Source organism: Colossoma macropomum, unplaced genomic scaffold, assembly GCF_904425465.1.
Source record: "Colossoma macropomum unplaced genomic scaffold, Colossoma_macropomum, whole genome shotgun sequence".
Classification (NCBI taxonomy): Eukaryota; Metazoa; Chordata; class Actinopteri; order Characiformes; family Serrasalmidae; genus Colossoma; species Colossoma macropomum.
The window spans coordinates 8,630,746-8,640,030 of record NW_023494787.1 but is presented as its reverse complement, the minus strand read 5'-3'; positions in this window follow the sequence as shown (position 1 = coordinate 8,640,030).

Genomic DNA, 9,285 nt, shown 5'->3' with positions numbered 1-9,285 from the left:
CACTTACTATATAGGTGCACTTTGTAGTTCTGCAACTACAGACTGTAGTCCATCTGTTTCTCTGCACACGTCAGTGTTACTGCAGTGCTGAGAATGATCCGCCACCCAAATAGTACCTGCTGGGTGAGGGTCCATGGGGGTCCTGACTACTGAAGATGGTAAAAGGGTGCTAACAAAGTATGCAGAGAAACAGATGGACTACAGTCTGTAGTGACGGGGTTCTAGACGATACTACTTCCTGTCCCATGACTTTTGGCACGTCAGTGAAAATACATAACCTTTAACATTTAACAAATCAACAATCAGAAGTGATTTTTATGTTAGTTCATAACAATATTAAATATTTTCTTGTTGGAAATATAATATTCAATACTCCGTAAATTAATAAATTCCTGTCAGTAGTGATAAACTTTGCTACTCGCACTAGCAGAAATGAAAAATGATTCTGTGCATTTTTATGGAAGTGTTCACTATGCTCTCTTTTGTTTTGCTGCTTGTGCACTGATTCTCAGATTTCACTGATTCTCAGATCGGAAAGCTGATTATACATGCTTAACCATCATGTTGACAGCCGACCAGAGTGGGATAACTGTGTGATTGTGCAACTGTACAAACTATGCATACATTTATATCTTCCTGTAACATACTGTAAATTTCCTCAAACCTCAAACATATGTACATATTCACATATGCATCTCTTTAGCTCCTTTTACAATAGCTCTTAAGTCTTCTCACCATTTATTATTTTTTATTTATATTTATTTATTCTTGTTTTCTTTTAAATGCATGTGCAACATACTTGGCAAAATAAAGTGATTCTGTAGAAACAATTGTTCCTCTAAGCAATTGTTGTTCAGAATTTTGCATAGGGCCTCAGAAAGCCAACACCAGCAGTGCTGGAGCAGGGAAGACATTACAACTGTCTAGTGCTCTTGATAGGGTAATTAGGAAAGCTTATTAAGGTTACTGTGTCCAAAATCAAGCTGTACTAACAAAAAAGGATCTCTACAATCATGAAAAGTTTATTAGACTGCATAAAAAACATTTCTGTTTCACACTCAGAATGAAATGAAGCCCTGGAGGGGTTGCTAAGCCCTTGGTGAGTTGTCAGTGTAGGAGTGCTGGTCTCATTTCCGCCGCTCCACTGTGGCTACACCACACTGTCCACATAGACACGCTAGACTGAATTTAGAATCTGTCAGTTCGCTTGAGGTTTTTGCTCAAAGCAACGTTCTTCAACTTCCTTAAAGCTCAGAGCCTCGCTGATGGGACCACACAAACACACAACAAATTCTCTGACCACTGAACTACCACAAACCCACAATGCACAAAGAACTGATGCACTGACACACTGATGATACTGAAAGGATTAAAAATGTAAGAATAAGCTTTTAAAGATGGCAGATTCTTTTTCTAGCATTTATTCTTTTCTGCTGAAGTCCACTTGAACTGTTTGTATAATTTTACATTCTAAAAACATCTTTATCCCTCAGAATTAAACAGGCTATGACACGGTAGGTGTACCTGATAAAATGGCCAGTGAATGTAGGTATAAAGTAGGTAATAAAATGGTAAATCAGTGTTTACTAGCTGCCACTGACATTAAAGCAGCACTGAGAAGAAGGAGAACCTGATACAACTACAATTTTTCTGCTAATCAAACTATGGGGTCAAATCACATTTAATAAATTCTGATTTTCTGAAATGAATTTGATTTCTGTTGTATGGTTGTAACAAGGCTGTGCTCAGAGCATTGAAATTGGTTTTGAAATAAAAATGTAAAGTCAGAACTCCTGTCAGACATCATGCAAAAGGCCTCATTTTGACAAACTGCTCCAAAAATATTATTTAATTACATTTTCATCAGAAAGACAAAAAAAGTTCAGTTGTTCTGGAGTTTTACTGATTATCTAATATTAGTGTTAAGTACTAGCTATAGCGGTTATTGGCTGGAATATTGCTAAAAGCTATTTTGGCTGGAGATGAATGTGAATGTGAGTTTGCAGCTTTATCAGAATTACAATGACACCTACCATTTGTATTGTACAACAATCACTTGCACTTACATATTAAATGTTGAACGTTATTACTTAGTTTACACTTAGTAAATTATTATTGTTGATTTATAATAATAATAATAATAATAATAATAATAATAAGCTCTCAATCTGTACAAAACAAATATATATCATTAAATCATTAATATAAACTAATCATTGGACAAGATTCCACTTCCACAAAAACAAAACTGTTTGCAGTTCTGGTTTATTTCCCCTTACTGTGCATAGGATTATGGTTCATCATAATGCGCACATGCTAAAATCACACCCAGATGTGGTTTAGCTTTAAAGAAAATTGAATTTTCCCCCTCACTTCTACTGCTCCCTCTCCTATTTAGAAACAGAGCATGATTTACCACTTACTATATGGGTGCACTTTGTAGTTCTTCAATTACAGACTGTAGTTCATCTGTTTCTCTGCATACTTTGTTAGCACCCTTTTACCATCTTCAGTAGTCAGGACCCCCAAGGACCCTCACCCAGCAGGTACTATTTGGGTGGTGGATCATTCTCAGCACTGCAGTAACACTGACGTGTGCAGAGAAACAGATGGACTACAGTCTGTAGTTGCAGAACTACAAAGTGCACCTATATAGTAAGTGGAGCTGATAAAATGGACAATAAGCATAGAAACAAGGATGTGGTCACAATGTTATGCCTGATGGGTGTATATTGTGATGCCCAATAGAAGATGCATCATTACAAAGCATTCTGGCACAAGTACAATGTTCATTCATTGGCATACTTAAACTTAGAGTACTGGATTTGCTAGGTGGTTGACCAGTGGACTGAAAACCTGGGTCTACACAGTGGGGAGTGAAAAAATCACTTATATGTACCTAGAAAAGTAAACATCATCAACAGACCTATTGGCTAGTTCCAAAGAAGCACACACACCTTAATAGCAGAATATCATATATGGTAAACACACCCAGTTACTAAGAAACACACAGCTGTACACAGCACAGCAGCCCCTGAGAAGACTCATGGGTGATATGCAAATGTACCACAAAACATACAGAACAGAAAGCCACAACACGTCACCACACTATGTAAATGTGTGTATTTTCAACAATGTCATTTTCATCTCTTTTTTTGTGTTGTGGAATATTTGAAACCCTCTGCACTGTAGTTCAGTTAACGCTTGTGTGGTGTTGGGTTCTGTGGGACCCATTTTTAATGTTTACCAAAGGAAAAAATGATGTAATTTATTATTATTTCAAACTCAGAATTGTTGGCCTTTGCTCATTTTCTGTGAATAACATATATCACATATTTAGATAGAGAGTTCACACTTCATAGTAGGGGTGCAACAGTTATCGACTTAGTCAACTAAAATCGATGACCAAATTAGTTGGTAACTAATTACATAGTCAATTAGTTGGTGATGTCATTATGCGTCTTTCTCGTGCTCACTAGGAATGTTTTGATATCACCGCTTACTGTAGAGTTAACAACAGCGCGATGGCAGCCTCAAAAGCATGTAACTATTATTCACAGCGACCCTGTTCACTTTTCAGGTAACGTTTACAGTTTTAAACACTGCATCGTTGTCTTAACGTCAAGGCCACCGGTGCGTTCAGATTCGGCGAACACAGGAGAGCGTTTGCAAACAGTTTTCTGTTTTCCGCTAACATTGGCCACCACTCGCAAACAGTTTCAGGAGGTAGTTCTCCATGAACACACAGGGCACCTGGACGAAGGGTTACTGCTGAAATGAAGCATTTACACAAAATCGTTTAAATTGAACTGCTCATAGAGAACAAGTTTGCCACAAACGTTCGCCGGTTTCCCATCCGGTCTATCAGAGCACATCTCCTCTGCAGTGTGGAATATCTGCTTTCAGAGGAGATCAGGCCTCTCACAAAAAGCATAAAGAGATACTGACTTTCCTGCATTTAAATAAAGACCTGTGACTGTAGAATGTAGTTGCAGTAAAGTGCAGACAGACAGCAGAATGCACAAAGCACAGACTGCACTGTTTGAATTTAACAATTAAATTTAGGTTGATTTTTTTTTTTGTTTACTTAATTAAAGGAAAACTGATTCAGTTTTGTTATAGTTTTATTGCTGCTACTTTGCACATCCTTAGTTATAAATTTTGACAGGAAAAATATATTGGAGTTTTATTTTTTATCTTTTGCATTAGCAGAAAAGCTCATTAAAACAGTGATTTCTTAAATGTTATTCACCTTTATTGTTTTCATTGTTAGTTAGCAAATGCATAAAACAACCTCAAGCTAAATTTAAAGGCTAACAGCTACATAAGAGTTATTTGGTAATGTAGTGCTTCATAATCCGAATAATCGATTATTCGTTTCAGTAATCAGTAGATTATTCGACTTGCAAATTAGTCATTTGTTGCAGCCCTACTTGATAGCGACAGCCTTCCATCTCTAATACCTTTAAACTGTCCCGGTAGTCTCTTTTTAACTTTAAAATCTTGGGTGTTTCATTTTGTGTTTTAATGAGCCGATAATGTTAATACATTCAGTTACTCCAACATTTAAGAAAAAGGGCAGGACAGACATGCACTGACTCCAGATTGGTTATGGTTCAGAAACTGGGAGGCTCATTGAAAATGAGCCAGAAATTGCAAATCTGAAAATAGCAAATGTTAAATGCATATTGTTCAGCTGTGATTTGAACAGTTGCAGTTTGCTTCTAATAGCTACATCTCTGCTCTAATATCTGTCTCTGAGTTCTTACTTTCATCCCACAACTGGCACTTCCTTTCCAACAGTGCAACTTTTGTTCCTACCTGAATCTTTATCTCATCCCTGTACGCATGTTACTCCTGTCTGAAAGTTGGCAGGCCTGTCCCAGAATTTTCATCCTCATCCCAAACTTGCTATCCTGTCGCAAAATTGTCATCCCAAATCCTCCATCCCCCTCATTCCAAATGTTACCAGCTGTTTCAAAGCTTGCCGCAATATGTCAAAATTGACACTGTCCCAGCTTTGCTACTCTTGTCACAAAGTTGTAATTTTGGATTGCTTTGTGATTATGGCTGGGTACCAGTTATTGTCAGAACAGATGCCATAATGTTTGATGTTGTGACAGTTTATATTACATGATCATTTTTATCAAGTGTACTCTCACTAGCTTAGTCATTACATTAGTCATGACATCAGATATTTCTGTCAAGACATGTAGCACCAAACTGTGGGCTCCTGGCACAGTAGCTGTGGTGGAAAATACAACAGAAGGAACAGCAGTGTTTTCTGTTTATGTGTACCCTATATATGAAAAATGTACAAACTTCATACTTTAACAGTAAACTTCAGCTTTAATTTCATTTATTTGATTGAATATCAATTGAACTTTTGTTATTTCAGAAACAGCTTACCACTAAATAGAAAACCAGAGGACATAGAATACCATAGAATACTGTCATATGGCCTACTTAAAGCCCTTGATGCACTCCTTCCACTCTGCAAGTGCACCATGACTTGACTGACCTACTTAACTCAACACATCAAATGAGTATTACTCTTTCATGCGCTGAAACTATAGCATGAGTATTTATGCTCTAGCATGACTATTTATGCTGTAGCATAAGTTGAAAGACTGGAAGGGGAATTGGTTATTAACTGTAGTTATTCTTTTAATTTTTAATTTTCAACTGCAACTGACTATAATGTTTTGGTATTTTGTATACTTCCAAGGCAACTTGGTGTGTACATCTCAAATGTGGATAGAATTAATACATTGATAGGCATAATAGACATCGTAATTCATTCTGAATGAAAACATTAATTGATGTGGGATGGAAAAGGGGAGAATGTTTTTTGTCTGGGAAGACAGCACTGCCTTGCAACACACTTAAATTGAGCCCTTTTTTAGTTGTTCTTAACTTTAAATGAACTTTAGTGCTGGGCATTGACTGATCACGCTGCATGTAGGTAACCCAGAATGTCTTGTCTTCACATCTTTCAAATCTTAAATTCAAAATTCAAATATACTGAAATGTGGCAATGAAAAATTCCATGGCCTTTGTAATTTGTAACAAGGACATTCAAGGCTTAAATGAAAATGTAAGGAGTAAAAAGTATATTTTGAAAATATAACTGAGTAAGAGTACAAGCATTTAATTTCAAAGATACTTAAATAAAGTACACAAAATAATAGTTAAAAAAATACTTAAGTGTGGTAAAAAACCACAACTACTTTTCTACCCTGTACTTAATTTACTAATATTCTGATTTGCCACACGAGTCAAACAGGCTGTTGCAAAGCTTTAGCAGGTAAATGTAGAACTCACATGCTTTATAAGAAACACCATGTTATGAGCATTAATTAAAGCATAAGCATTAACATCTCATTCTCTGTTTTTTCTGTTCTTCCCTCTCTGTAGGTCCAGTCTGTTATGTGGTTTGTATCCACAGTGATGGTTCTGATGATGATTATTCCACAGAGGCTAAGGCAAGAACACACACAGGTAATAGTGCTAAACACTCAGACAGAAACACTCACTGTCAGCATATTAACACATTCTATTACATTAATGGACAAACAGACAGATGACAAAGCAAAAACAAGATGATTTTTAAGCAAGGTATTGGGTCACCACAATAGCTTCAGTGCTGATTGACATAGACTCTACAAGTCTCTGGAACTGTACTGGAAGCATAAAGTTGTTTCCTCAGTTGGTGTTTTGATGTTTGTGGTGGAGAGCACTATCTAACTTTGGCATGTTTTGTGGTATACATACAATGCATTCAGAAAGTCTTCAGACCCTTTCACTTTTTTCACATTTTATGTTGTGGCCTTGCGCTAAAAAAAAAGTTTTTCCTCATCATTCTGCACTCAATACCCCACAATGACAAAGTGAAAACTGAAATTTAGAATTTTTTGCAAATTTATTGAAAAGGAAAAACTAAAATATTGCACTGACATAAGTATTCAGACCCTTTACTCTGTATTTAGTTGAAGCACCTTTGGCAGTGATTACAGCCTCCAGTCTTCTTGGGTATGATGCCACAAGGTTTGCACACCTGGATTTGGGGATTTTCTGCCATTCTTCTCTGCAGATCCTCTCAAGCTCTGTCAGGTTGGATGGAGACTGTCGGTGGACAACCATTTTCAGGTCTCTCCAGAGATGCTCGACTGGATTCAAGTCAGGACTCTGGCTGGTCCACTCAAGGACATTCACAGAGTTGTCCCTAAGCCACTCCTATGTTGTCTTGGCTGTGTGCTTAGGGTCACTGTCTTGTTGGAAGTCTGAGGTCCTGGGTACTCTGGATCAGGTTTTCATTAAGAATATCTCTGTACTTTGCTCCTTTCAGCTTTCCCTCAACCCTGACCAGTCTCCCTGTCCCAGCTGCTGAAAAACAATCCCACAGCATGATGCTGCCACCACCATGCTTCACTGTAGGGATGGTATTGGGCAGGAGATGAGCAGAGCCTTGCTTTCTCTCGATATGACACTTAGAATTGAGGCCAAAAAGATTAATATTGGTTTCATCAGACCAGAGAATCTTGTTTCTCACAGTCCTTTAGGGGCTCCTTTTGTACAAACTCCAGGTGGGCTTTCATGTGCCTTTTACTGAGGGGAGGCTTCTGTCTGGCCACTCTGCCATAAAGCCCAGATTGGTGGAGTGCTGCAGTGATGGTTGACCTTCTGGAAGTTTCTCCCAGTTTGCACACAGGATCTTTGGATTCTGTTTTCACTTTCTCATTATGGGGTATTGAGTGCGGATTAATGGGGGAAAACCTGAACTTTTTATTTTGGCACGAGGACAACATAAAATTGTTAAAAAAGTGAAAGGGTCAGAAGACTTTCAGAATGCATTGTATATGACCTTTTTAAATAAGTCAACAGTGGCTTATTACTCTAGAATATCCTTTTTTTTTTTAACAAGAAACATTTTTAACAACCAAAGTAAATCTGATATATTTGTATTGTGTAAAATAGTAATCCAGGTCTGAATTTCTAAAAGGCTGAACTTGACTTCTTATACAGCAGCTTTCCTTTTAAAGATTCTGTTCCACCTTAAGAATGCAGTAGTTACATTCTAGCACCTGTACAGGCACCTGAATGTAACTGCTGCACCATTTAAGGTGGAATGGGAAATTCAAATAAGAAGCTAACTTCAGCTCATTTGTCTCATATGTTCTTCCCTTAAACTCATGTCACTGACCATCGGACACTGCTAGAATTTAAAAATTATTATGTTCATTCACTTCATTGAGTCATGACGGTCATTAAACAAGGCCTCGACTATAATTACAATAATTTAAGGTAATTACAGTGATTAAACAAGGCCCTGTGTATAGTCTCGTCTGGTGCAGCTGACCAAGTTAGGCAGCTTCTCAGATGCTACAAGAGGACATAGATGCCTGTTAATCGGTCTGGTATCCATGTTAGGCTAATGCTAACCCCCAAAGACAGGCCACTCTTTTGTGTCCACTGCCTCGGAAAACGAAGGGGACTACTTTAGATGTAACAGACAAGACAGCAGGAGGAGACAGAGGGACCGCTGTGTTTTCATTTTCAATTTAAACATAACTTAAACATCCATGACTAATGTTAGTGACTTTTGCACTCTCTGTATGTTGCATGATCTGTGCATATTTATGGTGTACTAGCATAACGGTTGTGACAAAACTTGTGCCCGGTGGAGAACTGAACTCATAAACTGCCCACTACTAACTCTGTGTAACACTGACTAACACTGGTAACTGATGAAACATGAAGTCCCACTGAAAACACTTACTGGAGTCAGAAGAGATTGCTCTGAAGACCTACACCTGTGTTGTAGCATAAGGAGAACTGCTCTCAGTCTAACAGCAAGAAAGATTAAAAAATTAATTTTGCAGTTACATTTTCATTTGTTCATGTTTGTAATTCTCTTTGGACTCGAGGGCCTGAGTGAATTTGGTTTTTGAAGTGAGGATCTTACTGTTAGAGATTCATACACATCATCCGAGGTCTTGGTCTTCAGATTAAGAGCTGTGTATGTGTCGTCTTTGGTGTCTGGACCAACATTCTATATGAACAACAAAAAAAAAAGTGTATCAGGACCATGCACAGCTACCTCACACTCCAACTGTATGGCTAAACAGCACTGCATGATTCTGCACTCTACCTGGAGGCCATGATGAATAATGACGCACACATTCTAATAGATCACATACCTCGTAATCATCTTCAGTTGCTGCCTTCTTCTTCCTCCTGCTTTCACCAACTTCATATTCATTTCCACTTGTTGTCTTATTTTTT